This window comes from Macrobrachium nipponense, chromosome 45 (assembly GCF_015104395.2).
Source record: "Macrobrachium nipponense isolate FS-2020 chromosome 45, ASM1510439v2, whole genome shotgun sequence".
NCBI lineage: Eukaryota > Metazoa > Arthropoda > Malacostraca > Decapoda > Palaemonidae > Macrobrachium > Macrobrachium nipponense.
This window is the reverse complement of record NC_061105.1, coordinates 1,760,292-1,783,275: the sequence shown is the minus strand read 5'-3', so window position 1 is coordinate 1,783,275 and position 22,984 is coordinate 1,760,292. Positions and strand designations below refer to the sequence as shown.

Sequence of the window (22,984 nt, the reverse complement as noted above, 5' to 3'; positions counted from 1 at the left end):
TCTTCATCTTCGGTCTCTGCAATGGAGACTGGGAGAATTTTGGTCTCCGGCAGGGGACTTTCCCCTGTCAATGGTTCCTCTGTCTCGGGAAGTGAGAGAAGACCTTCGTTGGTGGTTGGATGACCAGAGTCTGTTGAAGGGTGTCCCTCTGCGTTCTCTCCCAACGGACTTCCTTCTGTTCTTGGACGCCTCCCTCGCAGGTTGGGACGCGCACTTAGGCGGCCTCATCGCTTCAGGCATTTGGGGTTGGAGGACAAGCAGCAACATATCAACGTCTTGGAGTTGAAGGCGGCTTCTGGGTCGAAGGAGTTTCGGGGGAAGGTAGAGGGTCATTCTGTCATTCTCATGTTGGACAACACCACGGTGGTAGCCTATGTGAACAAACAGGGAGGCCTGGTTTCTCAGCAACTTCCTGCCTTGACCATCGAGCTTCACTAGTGGGCAATCAGCAATTCGGTAGAGCTCTCAGCCAGGTATATCCCAGGGAAATGAAACGTGGTCGCAGACAAACTCAGTCGCTGGGATCACATCCTAGGCACAGAGTGGTCCCTTCATCAAGTGGTGGCAAACAAGCTTTTCCAGATTTGGGGGGAGACCCATGCTGGACCTTTTCGCGACATGCTACAACAGGAAGCTGGAGGTGTTCTGCTCAGTGGTTCCAGACCCCCTACCATTGGCAGAAGATGCATTCCAACATCCCTGGGACAACCTGGAGGTGTATGCATTCCCCCTGTTTTGTTTGATCCGTAAGGTTCTGAACAGGCTGATGAGTTCACAGGGTCTAGGATGACTTTGGTAGCCCCTCTGTGGCCTTAGGCGGAATGGTTTCCAGATCTGCTGTCGTTGTTGTCAGAGGTTCCGTGTGAGATTCCACCTTGACGGCATCTTCTGTGTCAGCCCCATGTGGAAAGGTTCCACTAGTCAGTAGAATCCCTGTCTCTTCACGGTTGGAGGCTATCAAGTATCTTCTCCAAGCGAGAGGCTTTTCTCAGAGAACAGCTGGGCACATGTCCAGCAGTCTTAGGAAGTCAAACTCCGCAGTTTACCAAGTCAAATGGGCGATCTACTGTGATGGGTGTCGTAAACAGGGTTTTTCTCCACTCGCGACCTCTATTCAGCAAATAGCAGACTTTTTAACCTTCCTCAGAGACGAGAAATGTTTGTCCGGTTCTGCTATTAGAGGCTATAGGGCGGCACTGAGTTTGGTGTTACGCCTTAAGGGTATCGACATCCCCTCTTCCTGGGAACTTTCCCTACTAGTTAAGGGGTTTGAGCAGTCAAGTTCTCCTAGAGAGCTCAAGCCTCCAACATGGGATGTTTCCTTGGTGCTTAAGAGCTTAACTACGAGTCCATATGAGCCCTTGCGTCGCTCATCTGACAGGAACCTGACGCTCAAGACAGTTTTCCTTTTGGCTTTGTTATCTTCCAAGAGGGTAGGAGAGCTCCACGGTCTGAGTTATGAGGTGAAGCACACCAGGGGTTGGAAGTCGGTGTCCTTCGAATTTGTCCCGGAATTCATGGCCAAGACCCAAAATCCCTCGCTGCATGATGATAGGTTCACTTCGTTTTCCATTCCATCACTGACTGACTTTGTGGGTGGTGATGCTCAAGAGCTTTTGTTGTGCCCTATCCGGGCACCTTAGACCAGGCTGTCGCAGACCTTACAAAGAAAGAGGTGTCTAAGAATACTATATCTCTGTTTGGATACGGGAAGCCATCAGACAGGCATACTTGAATCTTGATGATTCCACCACCACGTCTGTGCAGGCTAGAGCACATGACGTTAGAGGTATTGGTCCCTCTCTGGCTTTCAAAAAGGGATTTTGACAAAGGAAAAATCTATTTCTGGGCGAGGGTTCGGGTCGCCCAGTGAAATAATCCTAAAGTTCATTATTTCTAGGTAAATGATACTAACATATACCAGAGAAAAATAAATTCAGGAGGATGTCAGTATAACTGACTCGCTCACCCTAAATAAAAGAGGGCGTCGGTATGGTTCTGGGGCGAATGAGACCAATACCACGAACCTCTTGCCATTTAGAATTCTCCCACACCAAAATCCCCCTCCTGAAAGAGCCGCTCCACAGTCGGAGACAGCCACTACTACTACTACGCTACGCACCACGCCGACTGCTGCGCCTCTGGTGGTCATCCTTGTCGTTATATGCCAATCTTGGGCTGCAGGGTAGGACATAGGGGGGGATTTCACTGGGCGACACGAACCCTCGCCCAGAAATAGATTTGTCCTTCGTCAAAATCCCTTTTCTGGGCTCAGTTCGTGTCGCTACGTGAAATAGTACCAGAGAAATAGCACAAGATTGTAAAATGAAAGTGGAAGGTCTCAATAAAACTAAGAAGTAAAACAAATAAATATAATGTTATTGAGAACTTACAAGTTATCATACAGATAAAGTTAACTTAAAGTAAATAAATCAGACATATAGTTAACCTTAAAATTAAACTTATACTAGTTATGATAACTTAAACTATATTAGTGAGTTACAATGCACATAGAGAAGATTACTCACTAAAGTTATAGTTATTATTAATAAATGGTATACTAACAAATGGCGGTGTGCTACCCTAGCATAAAAATAAGGGGAGCAACACCAATCAGAATCATGATTTTTACAATAAAGTTGTGGGTGCCCCTAGCAAAAAAATAAGGGACACACCACTATAAGCATTATCTTAAGCAGCTAACAAGGCTAAAGGGACCATATAGCATAACGGTAGGTTAGGTGAGATATTAGTTGAGGGCAGGTAGAAAGGAGATCTGGATCTTCACTACAAACTACTGTGCAATGTCAGGGGAAATTATGTTCCCCGCTGCCACTGCCGGAAATTTTAAAGATTCCAAGGACTTTAGATAATGACGCATGAAAACTGTCAGCGATTTCCAGCCAGTATACTTTTTTAAATCGTCAAAGCTCATATGCTGGCAGTAATTAATAGAGGTGGCTTCTGCCCTGATGGCATGGGCTTTTGGGAATGATTCAGGGTTTGCTTGCTTAATAAAGTAAAGGATCTGCTGCCAAATACCCTTTATTGATATAGTGCCACCTTTTTCCCTCATGAAGAGGGGGCCTGAGGTTCTAGAGGATGTCCTAGACAGAAAGGCTCGTAAGGTCATCACTGGACAAAGAGATGGGTCTTGAGGAAGAGGGATGACTTTCCAAGGGGCCCACCTCATCAAAGGATCCTCATTTTTAGCCAGAAAACTACGATCTGGGGAAAGTAGAACCTCTCCTGAAGGGAGGAATTCTATACGTCCCGCATCTCTGGAAAGAGCCGACAGTTCTGATATTCTAGCTCCTGAGGCCAGACTCAGTAAGAATAGCGTCTTTCTTAGTAACATTATGAATGAGCAAGAAGTGTTGTCAGTGTCTGAGGCCAGTTTGAGGACATCATTCAAAAACCACGATACTGAGCTAGGTCTTTCAGAAGGTCTGAGCCTAGCACAAGCTTTAGGAATAGACGTAAAGTAAGAGTCTGTTAAGTCTATTTGAAAACCCAACTGAAAGATTTTCTTTAAAGCTGATTTATTAGTGGTAATAGTGCTAGCTGCTAATCCTTTTTCAAATAAAGACCTGAAGAAGGATATAGCTGAATTGACTGTCATGGTTGTGGTGTTTGTCTCCTTCAGGAAAGATGCTAACTTCTTAACAGCAGCATCATACTGTCTCAAAGTTGATTCCCTCTTATTCTGATTCTAAGAAAACGAATATTCTGAGGATCGATATCTGCATCTTTTTTAGCCGCAAACTTCATGAAGTCCATAAAGTTAGGGTTTTGAGAATTCCTGAGGAAGGCAAACACAGTCCTCATTTGTACTGACTGAGATAGTTGGGATTGGGAATCCGTCGAGGTCGAAGACCCAATTCCAGAAGCAGAGGGTACCAGTTGCTCTTGGGCCAGTCGGGGCTACAGAGCTACTTGTCCCTTGAAAGTCCTGAGTTGTCAGTACTTTCAATAGAAGATTCACTGGAGGAAAGATGTATATCTTCTTCCACTGATTCCAATCTATGGACATGGCGTCTATGGCATATGCGAGAGGGTCCAGGTTGGGGGCCACATAGCAAGGGAGCTTGTGGTTTGCTTGAGATGCGAAAAGATCCACCTGAAAGCCCCGGAACACTCCGACATCCCACTGGAATGACTTGTTGTCCAGGGACCACTCTGATTCTAGAGGAACTGATCAGGACAGGGCGTCTGTTATCACGTTCCTTACTCCCGCCAAGTGGGTGGAGGATAGATGCCATTTGTACTTGTTTGCTAGAGAGAAAATGGCTATCATGACATGGTTCACATGTTTTTGTTTTTGATTTGGATCCTCCCCTGTTGAAATGCAATGTACTACTACTGCACTGTCCAAGACCAGTTTTTTATATGCGAGTTCTTTGGTGGAAGAAGCCTCTTCAGAGTGAGGAATACTGCCATAGCTTCCAACACATTTATGTGAAGCTGGCGGAACTGAGGTGACCAGGTTCCTTGAACTTTCTTGAACTGAGAATATCCTCCCCACCCGCTTAGCAAGGCGTCCGTGTGGATAGTCAACGACGGGGGAGGATGTTGAAGAGGAACTGACTTGGACAGATTCTTTGACTCCGCCCATGGACGGAGATGATTGCGAAGAACTTGCGGGATTACTGACAACTTGTCTCGAGATTTGACATTTGCCCTTGAGCGCCAAACTCGATTTATGTCTTTCAGCCTTGCTTTTAACAGAACATCCGTTACTGATGCAAACTGGAGTGAACCTAGGATCCTTTCCTGGTTTCTCCTTGATGCTCGTTTGTTCTTGAGGAATTGCCTTACTAACTTGGCTATTTCCTTCGTTTTGACCGCAGGAATTGACAGATTGTGGGAGGTCAAATCCCATTGAATGCCGAGCCATTGAAAACGAGACTCCAGTGTGAGTCTGGACTTTGTCCTGTTTATTTGGAACCCTAGATGTTCCAGGAATGAATTACCTTGGTTTGTGGCTGAGGCATTTCTCGACGGTTAACGCCCAAATTAGCCAATCGTCGAGGTACGCTACTACCATTATCCTTGTGATCTCAGTTGTTGAACTACTACTTCCGCCATTTTCGTGAACACCCTGGGCTATGTTCAGCCCGAAGGGCATCACTTTTAAAAGAGAATGCCTGGTCTCCAGCTTGAAGCCTAGGTATGGGCGAAAGTCTCTCGCGATTGGGAATATGATAGTATGCGTCTGTAATATAGATAGAGGTTGTGACGGCCCCACGGGGAAGTAAGGTCCGTACCTGCGAGATGGTCAGCATTTTGAACTTGTCGCAACGAATGAATAAGTTTAGCCGGGACAAGTCTAATATTATTCTTTCTTTTTGATGAGCCTTTCTTTTTGGCACGCTGAATAAGCGTCCTTGAAACTTTAAATGCTTGACTCTTGACACTACCTCTTTTGAAGGGGCTCTTATGCATAAATCTGCCAATTCCTTTGTTGGTATCTGAAGGAATGATTTGGGTGGAGGGGGACCTTTGACCCAACTCCCATCCCAGCCCTTTGGACACAATGCTCTGTGCCCAATTGCTGAACCCCCACCACCCTGGCGGAAGAGGAACAGCCTCCCCTCTACCTGGGAGGTCCCCTCACTGCTGTTGTGCGGGACGTGCTCCTTGTCCTCCACGGAAGTGCTTTGCCTCTGTTGGTAGCTCCTTCCTGCACCCCTCTGCCGAAAGGCACCTCTAGCCCTGCTTCCCCTTGCGAACCTATTGAAGGTTTGAAAGGCTTGGCTTTCAAACACCTGGTTGAAAGCCGGGGAAACAGTGTAAAGAGGTCCCCGAGGGCTGGCTCTGTGGTGACAACAGGAGGATGGGGCTGATTCTGCCCCGTTTGTAGTTGCCGGTTGTCCTGGTTGAGAAACCGGGACAGCTTGTACGAATTGCTGCTGTTGTTGCTTCTGGTAGGGTGGGTGAAACCTCTTCGTTTTCTTCAGCTTCTTTGGGTAGAAGAGGAAGGGTTCTCGGGTTTCTCTTATTGGAGAGACCCCAGCGAGCTCTGAGGCTTTGGTTAAGCCTCGTTGCCTCGTGCTGAACCTCATTTACCATCGATTCCGGGAAGAGGTCCGCCCCCCAGATGTTAGAGGAAAGCAACTTATTCGGCTCGTGGCAAATCGTTGCTTCAGAAGGACATGCTTCCGACAGTTTCCTTCTGCCAACGCAAACTCGTACAGATCAGCTTGTACAGTTTGCGTCTGAGACTTGGCTAGGAGCTTAAACAAAGGCTCCGTACCATAAGTCAGAGCAGCCACTTCCGTCATAACTAGAGTATTCAATGTCCTGCCTAGCCTAGTTCTCGCCTAGAACTCGGCTTGTATGAGGTTATCTGGCAACCTGGGTAACCTCTCGCCGAACTGTTCCATGGCACAGTCCGGTTTGAGTTTACCTACCGTAAAAGTGGCCGGTAGGTTCTCCCAGAGATCACCAAATGCAGGGAAGAGCGGAGACGTAGGGTCTGATTCCCTGAGCTGAGGAAGGGGGGTTCATCTTCATGACAGCCTGCAGGGTAATCTCAAGCTATCTTAGACGTAAAGGGGGAAGCGGTGTCTCCTCCTATGTGGCAAAGATAGTGAAGGGACTCTTAAATGCCTGGAGTCTGGTATTGGTACAATCCCATTCCTCCAGGCAATGTACCCATTCCCTCTGAGCCTGGTTGCGGCTGTACAATACTGTCTCCTTGGGAATTTTATCTTCTCTATTCAAGGCCATCTCCGTAAGCCTGGCATAACCCATGAAAGGAGGCTGTAGGCCGGCTGGATGGAACTCGAAGTCCTCGATCCTTCGAGTTCCATAGTCCAGGATGGAGATCATACCTTCCTTGTAGGGCGCATAGGTTGCTACCCTCCAAGGATTGTTTTCATAGAAGGAAGGAAGGAAGGGATTGTAGTCCGGCAACTGGGCAAGTCCAGCTCCTACTACAGGGGGATGCATGAGGTGCCTGGTTCAGACCTGCCAGCCGGTTCTCCTGGTCGGACAGCCTTTCAGAAAGATTCTGAATCGACTGTCCCGACTGATTCAGCGAGGTGGAGATTTGAGCGAACATCTGCTCGAATCTCGTACTCATAGAACCAACCAAGTCTCCTACCTGTTGCATGACACACACACACACACACACACACACACACACACACACACACACACACACACACACACACACACACACACACCCCCGTAAATGCAGCAGGATCGAAGGGACCAGCTGAACTGGCCCCAGCAGGGGTCACCGGAGGAGTTCCGGCAGCGAGAGAAGGTACTGGCTCGGCGGGAGCACGGGACCTTCTCCTTAGAGGATTACCTCTCGACCCTTTTGAATGCGAAGAAGAAGAGGACTTTGCTTTCTCTGCTCCGGGATGGTGAGCCGGAGACTTACGAGAGGTTGAGGAAGACGACGTCTTCTTAGACGCCGTCCTCTGAAGGGTCTTTCTGCCTCTATGCCCCTTAAACCTTTGGAGACTACAGAGGCAGCAGGCGTGCTAGTAGGGATCTCAGATCCCGTAAAGTCTTGGAAGGAAGAAGATGAAGGGACAGGCGAAGAAGATCCAGAAGCACCCAAGGGAAGCCCTTGGGCGCCTAACAAACCTACCTCAACTAACAAGTCATCCGCACCTATCGCCATTGGCTCTATATTGAGGTCCAGAGTTGCTACATCCGCCGCGATGTCCTGGCCCCGGTCCCTCCTTCAATCAGGGCTTGCTCCACTGTTTTGACTGGATACTGGGCAATCGTCGGAGCTGCCGCGGTGGGGTCCACGTACCCCGTCGACTTCCCGCCTGAGAAGATCAGGACAGCCATCTTCTTATCCAACATGTAAGGCTGTCTGTCCTTTCTGCGCGTTTTTGCCAAATCCTTCCACCCAGGCCCGCAGGGTAGCCGACACGGCTTCCTTAACGGCGGTAGCCTGGAAAAGAGGGTCATTGTAATCCTTACAACGAAGCCCTGAGGACGGATCATTAACAAATGACATGTACATATAAGCATGTAGTAAATTAATATTAAGACACGTAACAGTATATGCCATGTAAAAAACGAACCCCACATCGGTATATACTTACTCCGTCCAAAAACTGGCTCACCAAGTCGTAACAGATGGTACAAGCCTCGTGATGCCAGACGATCAGCTCATTGTGGCGGGTAGCACAAGGAGCGTGGGACCTACAGACCTCATGTCCGCAGGGGTCCTGGAGGACGGCGTTGCACCCCGCCTCCTGACAGTAGCCTGTAAGTGGATAGATACATAAGTATCAACGTAATACACTCACAGGGCTACTGTGATACTCCGTTGCATGCCGGAGTAGCCTAAAATTATTGGACATAATCCACCCCTGAACTCCGTGTGGAAGATGGTCTATGACCTAATAACTGGTTGGAAAACTCTGGTGTACACCGGAGAGGGGAGTATGATTCAACCAGATGTATTTATACACCCATAATGAGTTTCAAGGAGTAGTACACCACGCCGGAGAATGAGAGAGGATTACCCATACTTAAACTAGAATTAAATTAAATTAAATAATATATTTGTGGAGCGTGTAGCTCCGCCGTAAAACACCTCCGACAACTAGAGGGGCGCTCGGATAGCAAGCAAGCGCTCCGCCGGATGACGAAGAGGATACGTGAATTAGGGGAAAGCATGTAGGACCAATGGATGTCTCTCCCCCTCCGGTGGCTGGCGCCCCCGACAACCGAAGGTACACCCGGATAGCTAGCAGGCGCTCCGTCAGTCGGCGAAGGGTTAAAAGGCAAGGAGAAGGCGAGGAGTGGCGGGGAGAGAAATCAGACCCAAGGAACGCCGGAGAAGAACCGAAGCAACCAGGGGGGCGGGTGGCCAACCCCCGTCCCTGACCACGCCGGAGCTCCCCCAGAGCTCGAGGAGAGAACATGCGGTCCACCAGTGCTCCCGGCTGTCCCCAACTCCCGTGACCCCCCTAACAGTGGGGAGGGGGGAGAAGTGCTCGGATGGTAGCATAGCGACCGTAAGCGAGCCAGGACAGACCCCCCCCTTGCCGCTCGGAAGGGAGGGAAGGGGACTGGGACTAGGGCGACCAGAGGCACCATGTGATCGTATGTGGACCAAGAGGTGATAATGCAACAAAACAGCCTAGGCCGAGCTGACCACGTGAGCCTGAGAGGACCAAGGGACGATAATGCAACAAAAACTGAACACAGTTAGACCAAGAAGATCTAATGCAACAAAACCGCCTAGTCTAAACTGGTCGCCCTAAATGCTAACCCTACTAAATATAATAAATAAAGAAAAAAAAATTTTTTACATCGTCAATGAGAGAGAGAAAACACGAGTGAGAGAAGAAAGAAAGAGATGTCCAGGAGAAGTAGGCTAGTTCCCCGAAGGAAACAAGCCGACCACTCGGAAGCTAGCCTTAGCCGACACGTAAATTGGAGGGCAATAGCCAGGATGCTGGACTAGAAGAAAATTAAATTAATCACTTTAGCGCCTACACACCTAGACAAAGAGACATGCATGCATGAACGTAAATCTAAGGTATAGGCAATGAATTCCCAAAAATACGATGTAAAAAGATAATGGGAACTAGTGTAGCACGTGATATAACCCATAAAAGGTAAAATTATATGGTAGATGTCACGGTATAGGGGACCGAGAAATCTAACCAAACACGAGGCCAGCCGCTGGCCGCCATGCGCCAGACCAGGAGACCGTTTCGGACCTAAAAAACGGTAAATAAGGGTCCCTGGCTGACAAAAACTAATTTCAAACCTTTCTGGGTACTTAACTTAGCTGTGGCGATAGCTGCAAGTTCCATGTTTGCAAGTAATCCAAAAGGGAAATGCACAAAAAGCACAGAGGAAAAAAGTCACATGCTACCTAGATCGCTAACGAAAAAGGATGACCACCAGAGGCGCAGCAGTCGGCGTGGTGCGTAGCGTAGTTGTAGTAGTTGCTGTCTCCAACTGTGGAGTGGCTCTTTCAGGAGGGGGATTTTGGTGTGGGAGAATTCTAAATGGCAAGAGGTTCGTGGTAGTGGTCTCACTCGCCCCAGAACCATACCGACGCACTCTTTTATTTAGGGTGAGGGAATCAGTTATACTGACATCCTCCTGAATTTATTTTTCTCTGGTATATGTTGGTATCATTTACCTAGAAATAATGAACTTTAGGATTATTTCACGTAGCAACGGACTGAGCCCAGAAAAGAACTTTGCTGTACATAGAGTGCTGAGCGCTGGTACTTGGTTACGCCAGTCCATGTTCACCTCCTTCTATCTTAAGGATGTTGCCTACAGATCTATGGACATGTTTTCCCTGGGTCCTGTGGTGGCTGCCCAACAGGTTGTGTAACTCATAGTTGCCCTTAACAGGGCACCTTTGTGTCTTACCTAAGATGATTGTGTAGATGAGAGAGTTGGCTGGTCTCCTGTCTCTTGTACCTTTCCTTCTTCCTTCGGGCAGTTTTAACGGAATAGACACGTCATTTGCTGGACTGGGTCTGATACAGGTGAGTAAAAGGTAGTCATACTGGTAGTCTGTTGTGCAATATACAATACTTCTTACCCCACTAATTTTGGTAGCATAGGCTCCACTCCGTGCAAGGAGGAGTCGGGAATAATACAAACCCTAGTGTCTTGGTTTGTTATTGGAGAGTCAAAGTTTCTTTCTCTTGGATTTCCCCCTATACAATGGTTTTTATCCCATATATCATTGTATCATTTTTTTTTTTTTCAATTTTTTTCATATTTCTGAATGGTTAGATATTAGTTTATCTAGCTTCTCAAACAGGCTTCAGTCCCCCTCTCCAAGAAAACTATTTTTCTTTTGAGAGCTGGACTGGTGGGTAGGCCCCCAGCCACTCTAGGATGTCTTATACCTCCCTCCAAGTATGAGTCTATCCTATTGTTAAGACCGAAGGTTTGTTCGTGATGAACAAACAACAAATTTTCTAAGACAATTTGTATTTTTCATAACTATAAACCGGAGGTCTTAACGTTATACTGCCCACCTCTAGCCGCCCCTCTATTTGTTAAGTCATCCTGAGTTGGATAAGACTGGTGTAGATGCGTGGTCCTTGACCACTCTTCACCCGATCTATGCATGTGTTGCCAGATATCACAAGATTCCTTGCTTTCATCTGCTTTTTAACCGGATCCAGCTAGGCGCTAGAAATTATCCTATTCTTCAATTACTCAAAGAAAGAAAAGATTCAGATTTGCTTTTATTGTCTATATTATCAAGCGTTATTGCATTATGCTATTTTGAATTTCACTACATTAATTTGTAAATTGTACAAATTCATATCCTGAACTAATGTGCAGCATGCCTTAAAAATTTTTCTGAAGGAAATAGATCTATTATTGTATTTGTTCCCACGGAAATGCACACTTGCCTTTTGCATGGGAGTATCTTGCAGTCATAGCTTGAATCAGTCATTGAAAATATGGTAAGGTGGTTAATAGTTGGAGGTGAGGGGTGAGTGGGGGAGTATATCTCTCTCACCAACCATCACAGTTACTGTCTTTTTGGCTGTGTGGCGGGATCACAAGCTAAAAAAACAAGTGGCAAATCCACCCCACATAAACCTAATCACTCCAGCTGCCCAACTCACCCCAGTCACACTTTCCTCTTTACACTACAGCATACACGCAGGACAATTGACATATACCTACAAAAAACACACACACACATGTACTTACCAACCACTCCAAATACTCCGGGCTATCCTGTGCTGTCTGCCGGTCGAGGTCACAGAGATATCAACCACAACCCAGACCATAACCCACAACCAAAACACAACAACAACTCAACAACAACACACCAACAACCAAGGAACACAACCACAACTCAACAACACAGCAAACAACCAAGGAACACAACCACAACCCAACAACACAGCAAACATCTAAGGAACACAACCACAACAAAAACTCAACAACACAACAAAAAACCACTGGACAAACAACAAAAAAAAATCAACATAAAAAGGCAACACACACACACCCACTAACAACATCAAGGAATCACAACAGCCCCCCAGCAACAACACAAAATATCACAACAGCACAAGCACAACAACTCTAAGCAAACAACACTAACCTAACAACAACCAAATAACAAATCATTAACACACAAAACTTAACTGACTGCTGTCAACACTACTTATCATCACCAGCTCTCACCAAAGACTGACTGAAAAAAAAAAACTAAACCCCAACCAAAAAAAACACAGGAACTCCTGATCTCTAACAGCAACCAGCCAAAAGACAACCCCAGAACTCCCCAACAGCCAATCCCGGTTGTTAACGATCAGTACAGCAAAAATTGGCACCCTCTCTCTCCTCTCTCTCACATACACACCGTTGGTCAATGGAAAACTCCCAATAACTCCTCCATAGCTGCCATAGAGATGATTTTACTCTGAGAGTCTTTTGATCCATTGCTTGGTATTAGCCAGAATTAGACTGCCATCCACCTTGAAGTCTCGAAGTGAGATGTCATGGCTCCTGAAAATTTTTTTTCCTTACTTGGGCACCCTTTGGTATTATAGAGTACTTGAGCTCAGGGTCCGACTGCTTTGGCTAACTATTATATCAGATTGAATATTTGTTAATAAAAGACTCTTGCTTGTTAACTAGAAAAATACAAATATTTTTTAGATTTATTTTTCAAACTAATTTTTACATTTTTTATTAAAATTTAGTTGAGTTTTTTATTTTATGGCTTGCCATGTTTCTCAGGTATTTTGATGATGAAGATGAAAGTTTAGATGGTGCTTTATCAACCAGCACCCCGGCAGTCCAGGTCCACGAAAAACGATGCTGATGACTCAGATGAAGACCCACTTGATGCATTTATGGCTGGCATTGAGCAAGAGGTTTTGGTTTTTGAAATAACTTCTTTAAATCACACTTTTCCTTTATATTTTGTAACTAAAGAAGGCAATTCTCAATAGTTTCTATAGTTGTAATTTCAACATCTTGATTTTACTGGTTTTACTGTAATTGTAAGCTCAAGTAATACTTAAGGGGGCCGGCCGTAACCCTTATATATGGGGGTATAGGGTGAAAAAGGCAGTCGTGAAAAAATTCAAGGGGCTTCATATAGTAATTGAGAATACGTATACGAAATATTTCGTCAAAATTCCTCTTACTTTTGTAGTTACAGGGTAATTAGTAAACGTAACTCAATAAGGCAAAAACATCCATACAAGAAAATGCAATTTGTTCCGACACGGCATACAAACCTTCGGTCCTTTTACAATAGGAAGGTACTAGCGGCAGCTGGATAGGTCGTAAGCTTTCGAACAAGGGGTTCGGTAGTTAACTGCTTTGTCCGACAGGCCGCGCGCAGCGCGACTGGGAGGTAAACAAACCACTTTTGCTTTCGGCCTCACAGCGAGTGGACGTGTGTGTTCGACGCTCTCTGCCCGCTTCTCGTCGTTTGCTTTCATGAGTATTTGGTTGTGTTTGTGTGTGAACATTTGTAAGTACAATAATTTCCTCTCTTATTTCTTCAATTTTGAATTGATCAATAATGGAATCTCCACGCCTCGCTACCCCACGGAGACTATGCCCGGGTACCGAAGGGCGTAAATGCGGAAAGTTCCACTCATTCCCGGAAATTGACCCACATATTTTGTGCGCTCGGTGTCGGTGGGGGCGCGAAATGCACCCGAGGCCGAGCCCTGTGAAGTATGTTCTAATTGGTCGGAGGTGGCAGCAGTGGACTTTGTACGAGGGCAGGAAGAAGCGAAGGCCTGCAAAGTGGAGTCGTCGGAAAGCTCTCCCGCGACTCCTTTGGTTACGGACACTTCGTCTTCTTTTTCCTGCCGCCCGCTCAGCTCCCACATTTGGCGCCTTCCCCTTTGGGGGGGTTTCTGGGTCCTTTTCCTCACCCGACCTGTCGAGTGTGGAGGAGGGCGCTAGATACCCCGATGTCGAGTTGTACTCCTGGGTCCTCTATCCGTTCGTCTTCGCGCGAGCGGGTAGAGGATTCCTGCTAATCCCCACCCGACTTTTGCTTCCCTCAGGTGCGGTTGCCGCGAAGGACGACCTCGGACAGGTGTGGGCATCGTTGGGGCTGCAGGGCGTGCCGAGTGTCCAGGGGCTGCTCTACCATCTCGCTGGCTCTGGTGGCGGTCACGCATGCTACGGTTACGACCACCACACGACCCTTACAACGCCTGGCTATGCTTCACCTCCTCACTGGTGTACACCCCGCACGCGGTCTCTGTCACACCAACTACATCGGTGCAGGGGCCAGTCGCCGTACCACGGGGGAGCGTGATGAGCCGCCGCCTGGGTTTGCCGTGCTGCAGCGACCGGACTTCGTGTGCCCGAAGAGCTCGCCCCTGGACCTCCCAACCAGTACCAAGGATGTCTGTGCCGCTGGTCCGTCCATCTGGGGACCGCCTGTACAGCCTGCCGTACCTGCCCACGCCAGCCGCTGTTCACGGACGTGACGTTGCCGACCACTGCTGCCGTTCCTGTACCTGCTCCTGCCGTCTCCACTGCTGTTCCTGTGATGCCTGCACCTGCTGACGTTGTTCCTGTTCCTGGCTCCGCTGCTCCCGATGCTGATCTGTTCGGACAGGTGCGTCCGGGCCCTGTTGCTTCGGCAACAGCAGCCCCGGCTCCGCTCTGGATGACAGATCTGACATCGGTCCTGAGGAGGTTGACGAAGAAGAAGAAGAAGAGGAGGAAGGTGTCGTCGTCGTCTTCATCGTCCTTCTTCGTCGTCGTCGTCGTCTGCCGCCTCTTCTTCTTCTTCTAAGGCTCCCCCGCCTAAAGAAGAGAAGGTCGCCTCCACCCCCCCCCCCTAAGAAGTCTCCTTCGGGAACTTCTAAGGGGCCCGTCTCGCTCTGGTGAGACGGGGGGTTCTTCCGCTGGTCACCCTGCTCCCTTCGGGGGCAGGACCCGTCTCTTCTTCCGCAAGGAAGAAGACTACGGGGACCAGAGGAGTGCCGGCTTAATACCGGCACTTCCTCACCTGCTGTTAGTGGTTTCGACCACGGCAGCAGGATCCGTCTCGGCCTCTCGTTCGCGAGAGGTACCGAGTGTACGGTCGCCTACCAGCGACCGTGCAGCTAGGAACCAGACCTCTGAGCCAGCTCAGCGTCAGGTTCACGGCACGGGAGCGGAAGACTGGTGACAGCCGCTCACGCGACTATCACCAGACCAGCTCTCGCTCTCGCGGCGAGCAGCTGGCTACCCGGGCGGACGTGACGGTCCATGACCGGCCACGGGCTGAGGCTGGGAAGAGGTCCCCCCGTTCGCCGGCGCCAGCCACGGCTGGTACCAGCGACGTGACGCGCCGTGAGGATACGCACCGGTCTCACCGTGACAGTGGAGCTCGCCGGTCGCCTGACCGTCACTCTCACAGAGAACGATCAGGTACGGCAACCAGCACCAGCTCCTCTGACACACGAGACCGGGGCCGCTGTTCTCGGTCCAGCCGTTCTCCACAGCGGAGACGGCTCGACTAGGCCTGCAGCTCGATCGCCACCGCGGGGTTGACGATCGCCTGCAGTCTTCCAAGACCCACTGGTCTGCCAGCGAGCGAGGAGGGAGCGTCAGGTCTGCCTCTCCCATACCTTCAACCTCCTCGGGTTACACCGGGGGGAGGGGCGAGGTATTGAGGAGTGATCGTGAGGGGTGCGCCCCTCAGGATCCCACCACGTCGTCCTACGTACAGGCACGGTTCTCGGACCAGCCAGGTCATATGCACAAGTGGTTGGAGGAGACTGAGAGGGGTCTGTCGCTGTTCCTCCCCTCGAGGGAGGAGGGTCTCGGGAGAGCTCCTGTTTGAGGGACTGGATGGTCCGACTCCGCAGGAACGCAGTCACTCCTGAGATCCAGAGGAACTTTTGCCGAGGTTATTGCGCTGATTCGTCAGCACAACGACCTCGGGGAAGGATCGCCGCTCCTTACCATCCGAGCCCACGTCCCGGCTCGAGTCGTTCTGGGGCCCGAAGAGGGAAACCCAGACCGACGGTGGGTTTGCCGCGTTCCGAGCTTGCCGACTCAGTGCTGGACCAGGCAGGTAGAATCGCTTGTCTCCGGGCAAGGACGGTTCTCTCAAGTCTGGCAGGTCGAGCAAGCTGCCCTTCCACCTCCTCTGCCTGCGACAGCGGCGTGTTTTACGTGCCATCTGAGGACCCGATGCCGCCCAAACAGGTGAACCCGGAGTTAGCCAGGCTGACTCCGTGTCTCTGCAGCAGCTCCTGTCCGAGAACCTATGGTTCTCGCAGCAAGAGGCACTTGGCCTGGAATCTACTGCCATGGCAGCTTTCCAGGCCGTCTCCTGGTTAGATCTGTGGTCTCACAGTATCTAAGGTCGCAGACCAACTCCGGGGGAATTTCTCCCGAAGATGACTTGGCCTTTAGGAGACTTGCCAGTCTGGGGGAAGAGCCATCTCCTTCCTTGCCCGCCAGACGGTGAACCTGTGGGCCAACCTGGTCTCCGACGTAGGGACGCTGTCGTTACTCGGGTTTCCAGGGCGGCCGGGCGTGAAGCGGCGTTGGGACTTCGCAACGGACCTTTACGGAGTTCCACCGTCTCTCTTCCCAGGAGAGATGGTGGATTGCTGCGGTGGACAGACGGCGCACTGAACGACAGTGACCGTCTGGTTCACCAGGCAGTCCTCGAAGGCTTCTGCAGCCTCGGACTGCGGCCAAGTCTAAGAGCTCGGCTAGCGCTTCCTCGGTGGCTAAGACGGTAGCTGCGTCGAAGCCCCGGGGAAGACTCTGTCTTCTTCGACTTCTACAAAGGGGAGCCGTAACCAGCCCTCCTCCCAGCCCTCCTCCTCCGTGGAGGCTCTGGGAAGAAGTCGAAAGAAAGGGGGGAAACGCTAGGGACGGCGTTCCCCCTCACCTGCTGCCGGAAGTGGGGGGGTGCCTGGCCAGCATTGGGCAACTTGGCAGCGCTACGGCGCCGAGACCTGGATTGTAGATGTCCTTCGGGGAGGGATATCTATTACCCTTCGAATCTCGGCCACCCCTCACCTCCAACCCGGTCCAACAGCAGTCGTACGTTCCAGGGTCATCGAAGGACGTAGCATTGAGACAGGAGATCAAGACCATGCTGAGCAAGAGAGCCTGTAGAAATCGTCACGGATCCAGTCACTGGGCTTTTACAGTCGACTCTTCCTGGTGGAAAAAGTCTACGGGAGGCTGGCGCCCGGTGATAGATCTCTCTCCTCTGAACCGGTTTGTTCGCCAGACCCGGTTCACGATGGAGATGGCACGTTCAGTGCTCGACTCCATCAGGGAGAAACGATTTTCATGCTTTCAGTGGACTTGAAGGATGCGTATTTCCAAATACCCATTCATCAGTCCTCCAGAAAGTACCTCCGCTTCATCCTCGACGGGACGGTGTACCAGTTTCAGGGCACTTTGCTTCGGTCTCTCAACCGCCCACAGGTGTTCACGCGAGTGGTTCACTCTGGTGTCTGCTTGGGCCCATTCGCACGGGATACGTCTGATGAGGTATCTCGACGATTGGTTAGTCCTGGCGAGCTCCCGCCTCGCAGTTGCTACAGGACAGGGATCGACTGCTCGAGTTCTGTCGCGATCTGGGGGTCGTTGTGAACTTCGAAAAGTCCGATCTCGAGCCCAAGCAGAGGATGAAGTACCTGGGTATGCTGATCGACACGGTAGCAGGGCGAGTCTTCCCCGCAGACTCGCGGATCAGCAGATTCAGGGAGGCAGCCAACCAGTTCCTGTCTCGGCAGGAACAGGTAGCTCAGCGGATGGCAAGTCGTGATCGGAACACCTGTCGTCACTCGAGAAGTTAGTCCCTCACGGGCGTCTTCAACCTGCGGTCTCTTCAGTGGAGACTAAAGGAGAGTTGGTCACAGGCGACGGATCCCCAAGCTTTCCAGTGTCACTGACACCGGAGGTGAGGCAGGACCTAGCCTGGTGGCTGGACGACAGGAACCCTCTTAAGAGGAGTGCCTCTGCGCACTCCCCCCCCGGACCTGCAGCTGTTCTCAGACGCATCGACCGAGGGATGGGGCGCCACACCTGGAGGAGTTGCTGACTTCAGGAGTGTGGGACGAGAACGACAAACACCTTCACATCAATGTACTGGAACTCAAGCAGCGTTTCCTCGCTCTCCAAGAGTTCCAGGACCGCTTGATGGGGACACTCAGTGGTGTTGATGTGCGACAGCACCACGGTAGTGGCCTACGTCAACAAACAGGGGGGCCCTAGTGTCTCTCCCGTTGTACCAGTTGACTCGGCAGGTGCACGAGTGGGGCCGAGGCACACTCAATAGAGCTGTCGGCACGCTACATTCCAGGGAAGAGGAATGTAGTAGCAGACACGCTCAGCCGTCGGGATCAGGTGATAGGGACCGAGTTGTCTCTACACCAGGACGTGGCGGAAAGGCTCTTCGACCTGTGGGGGCGACCAGTCGTGGATCTGTTCGCCACCCGGCACACAGGAAGCTCCCAGGTGTTCTTCTCGGCCGTGCCGGACCCATGGGCAGCTGCAGAGGACGCTCTTCAACACCCGTGGGGACAACCTCTTCGTCTATGCCTTTCCCCCGTTCAGCCTGATTCGCAAGGTGATCAGTCGAGCACTGGTCACCCGAATATCAGGATGATCCTGGTGGCTCCCAAATGGCCACAGGCCATTTGGTATCCGGACCTGCTGGCTCTTCTCGCAGGAGAACCGAGAGAGATTCCCCCTTGGCACAACCTTCTCGCCCAGCCACACGTCGAGCGGTACCACCGAGCAGTCCAGTCCCTACGTCTTCACGGCTGGCTGTTATCCCACCATCTCTTGCGAACGAGAGGCTTTTCTCGTAGCGCAGCAACAGAGATGGCTGGAAACGTCCGTCAGTCCTCTGCAGCTGTGTACCAGGGGAAGTGGGCCGTCTTCTGTGGTTGGTGTCGTAGACGGGGTCTATCTCCTCTCAGAGCCACTCTTCAGCAGGTAGCGGATTTCCTTGTTTTTTTTCTTCGCCGAGAGAAGTCCTCTCAGTCCCCCCACAGTCAAAGGATACAGAGCCGCCTGGCTCCTCGTCCTGAAACTGAGGGGATGGACATCTCGAACTCGTTCGAGATCTCCTTGCTTATGAGGAGCTTCGAAAGGTCTTGCCCACCCAGGCAACTCAGGCCCCCTGCGTGGGATGTGACTACTCGTCCTTAGGAGTTTGACTCGAAACGCCATTCGAGCCACTCCGAGAGTCGTCAGACAGGGATCTGACAAGACCCCTCTTTCTTGCTGCCCTGGCATCGGCGAAGAGAGTAGGGGAAACTTCATGGTCTTTTTCCTATGATGTACGACACTCCAGGGGATGGGGATCTGTGACGCTCGATTTCGTCCCGAACTTCGTTGCGAAGACTCAGAAAACCGTCGGTCCCTGACGACAGGTTCGAGTCCTTCACGATTCCCTCCTAATGGACTTCAACGATAATGATGCGGATGAGATGCTGCTTTGTCCTGTGAGGGCGCTACGGCGCTATCTGAAGAAAACTCGACACCTCAGCCTGAGTGTCGACGCCTCTTCGTTAGCACCGGGGTAACCAAGAAAGAAGTATCCAAGAACACTCTTTCATTCTGGGCTGCGTGAGGTCATCAGGAGGGCGTATGAGGCTGATGGTAGTGACGACATCCGTACGTCCCGTCCGAGAGCTCACGAAGTCAGAAGTATTGGCCCCTCGTTGGCGTTTTCGTAAGAACCCTTCTCCGTGGCGCAGGTCCTGAAGGGCAGGGGTCTGGTCCTAACCAGGACTACCTTACGTCCTTCTACCTTCGGGATATTGCCCACAGGTCCTTGGATACCTTTTCCTTGGGACCGTGGTGGCTACTCAACAAGTTGTGTAGCTAAACCCAGACCTCGCAGCTGAAACAACATCGAGTCCTGTGTGACTGTGTGGATGGATGTGTGAGTGAGTGAGTGGCTGGCTCCCTCTTTCCCCATCTTTTCCTCCTCCTCTACCTGTGGGCAGAGGGCCACGGTCCATCACTACGCTGGATGAGGACGAGATGCAGGTGAGCTATATGACAGAGCACATCCTATCCCATTTCACTAGGGATAGGAGCAGAATATCCACCACTTCCTCCTACAAGGGGGGGGAAGTGGATGCCTACAAGAGTCAAACCCATGAACTTTATATTTGCTCCTGTACAGGAACAAGTTTCTTACATTGATGGTACGAAGAGATACGCTTGCCTCTCTCTTAGTACTCGGTCCAGAGGTCTTGACCATGATCCTGCGGTGCACACCCCGATCAATCGGACAGAGGCTTGGATCCCTCCCTCGCTCCCTTACGACCAGGGAGACTTCCAAAGGTTGGGCGAACACCAGTCTGTTCACAAAAGACTCAGATTCCTCCCACCAAGAAGTGAGTCTTCCTATTGTAAAAGGACACCGAAAGGTTTGTATGCCGTGTCGGAACAAATGACAATTTGTCCAAAAATTGCATTTTTCCTAACTATACAAACCTGAGGTCCTTTTACACATAGCCCCCCCACCTCATGCCACCCCTCACTCTGCAGTTTTTTGCTTGGGCCAAAAGCAAAAAGTGATTTGTTTACCTCCCAGTCGCGTGCGCGCGCCTGTCGGACAAGCAGTTAACTACCGAACCCCTTGTTCGAAAGCTTACGACCTATCCAGCTGCCGCTAGTACCTTTCCTATTTGTTAAAAGGACCTCAGGTTTGTATAGTTAGGAAAAAATGCAAATTTTTGGGACAAAATTGTCATATTTCTTCTGTTTATTGTAAATTTTTGATAATTATTGTCAAAGAGATTGTGAGCAATGGCATCTGTAGAGATCCATGAGTCGCAGAAGGGAAGTCTGTCAGCTACCAAGTTCAACCACGATTCAGTGCGAGCACAAAACCCCAAGTAGTCTACTCGTTGCGAGTTTCACCTCTGACATTCACTTTGCTTTTACGTATGTTTTATCTTTGTTTTTGGCAAGAAATTTCATCATGCCAATGAGGAAAAGACAAGCAAAAACATCTTGCTAACATACAGAGGAAGAAAAATTTTGCTCTAATATTGGATTTCAGAATATCATAATATGAATACAGGGGGTCCTCGAGTTACGACGTAGATCCTTGTTTCTTACGATGCATCGTAACACGATTTTCAGCGTAAGTCGGAACATTGAAAAATACCACATGATTTTAATGTAAATACCTATCAATAACAACGATGAGAACAATTCCTTACCTTTATTAGTTTGATTGGCTTGATTTTGTCTTTCCAACCAAAGCACCAATAACCTTTTCCCATCCATTTCATTATTAGACCACTACGCTGCTTAGTTATCACTGTCGCTTTCATAGGAGCAGATCCTTTCACATGTTCAACGATGCGCTCTTTATCTTTGATAATGGTTAGCAACGGTCGAACGGTGGCTAAGGCCAAGCGAGCGGCCATTGTTTGTTGGCGTTTCTCCCTTTCTCGGATCGCTTATAATGTCCACTTTGAATTTTCCATGGTGATGGCCTTTCTTTTCTTCGATGCACTACCATCAGAAGAGTCGCCTTGCGCTTGGGAGCCATAACAAAGAGCAAAAAGTTACAAAAAACGATACAACACGAGGGAGAGAGAGGCAGTGTAAAACAACAACAAAATGGCGTATGGGCGAGGACTGAGCGTAGCGAAAGCGACGCCGTCCTCTCCCCACAAAGCGTATTCTTCCGCCGTGCGCCTGGAACTAGTTCGCGTTTGTTTACGTTGCTTACGACGCTAACCGCGTAAGACGGAACGACGCAAAAAAAATATTATTTTTTATATTTTTATGGGGGCGCGTTTCGTAACCACGAAAACATCGTAAGTCGAGACCAGCGTAACCCGAGGACTTACTGTACGTATCAATAATAATATGCAATATTAGCCATAGTTAGTGAGGAGAGAGAGGTAGGGTTGTGTAGTAAAGTAACGCCCCCGTCTTACCTGACGCAACACGTCACACGTGCCCCAGGCTACGATCTCTGAGCAAGGGAATCTTCATTTATGATAAATCCAAATAGTTTTGGTTTATTAATACCCAAAAAGGATTATGAAATTCATATGATTTATTAACATTGTCCTTTGTAAAAAGAGAGTACACCTTCGAGTTTTCACACTCACACATTCTCTTTACATTTACGTTTGTTTATCTTTTGTTTTGGCAAGAATTTTCATCATGCCAAGAGGAAAAATACAAGGAAAACAAGGATCTCGCTAACATACAAAAGAAGAAAATTCGCTGTAATAAGCTGAGTTAGTGAAGGAGAGAGTTGCCTGATGCAGTGCCCCAGGGTACGATATATGAGCAATGGGATTGTCATTTATGACTAAATTATGATAAATAATAGTTTTGGTTTATTAACCCTTAAACGCCGAAGCGGTATTTTAAAAATCGCGAGTGAACGCCGAAGCAGAAAAAATGTTTTTTTCAAAAAATCACAGCACGCTTAGTTTTCAAGATTAAGAGTTAATTTTTGGCTCCTTTTTTTGCCATTGCCTGAAGTTAAGTATGCAACCATCAGAAATTAAAAAAAATATCATTATCATATATAAATATTGGGATATATGACAGCGCAAAAAAAATTTCATATATAATTGTATACAAATCGTTCTGTGAGCAAAACGGTTAAAGCTAACAAGTTAATTTTTTTTTCATTGTATTGTACACTAAATTGTAATCATTTTGATATATAACGCATTGTAAAACGATCGAGGCAACACAGAGAAAATATTATCACAAAATGATGCATGAATTTGTAACGTGCAGATGTAAAAAAAAGGTGTTTTCAAAAATTCACCATAAATCGAAATATTGTTCTAGAGACTTCCTGTTTGTTGCAAGATGAAGTTAATTGATTGAATATTACTAGACTGTAAATGTTGTAGCTTAAAATTGCAGTTTTTGACCATTTCGGTTGAGTTAGAGTTGACTGAAGGACGAATTTTTCTATTTATCGTTATTGATATGAAAATATTTCAAAACTGATAAAAGCTACAATCATGGGTTGTTTGTTGTTGTA

The 22,984-nt window shown here is 49.0% G+C and overlaps 1 long non-coding RNA gene across 1 annotated transcript in view; it reads left to right on the top strand.

Moving 5' to 3' along the window:
• Positions 1-12,767, top strand: part of LOC135214081 (uncharacterized) — a 41,961-nt gene extending 29,194 nt beyond the window's left edge. Inside the window, exon 4 of the long non-coding RNA XR_010314254.1 lies at positions 12,730-12,767. This is a non-coding gene — a long non-coding RNA (uncharacterized LOC135214081). The remainder of the gene's footprint in view (positions 1-12,729) is intronic.
• Positions 12,768-22,984: the final 10,217 nt, after the last annotated feature.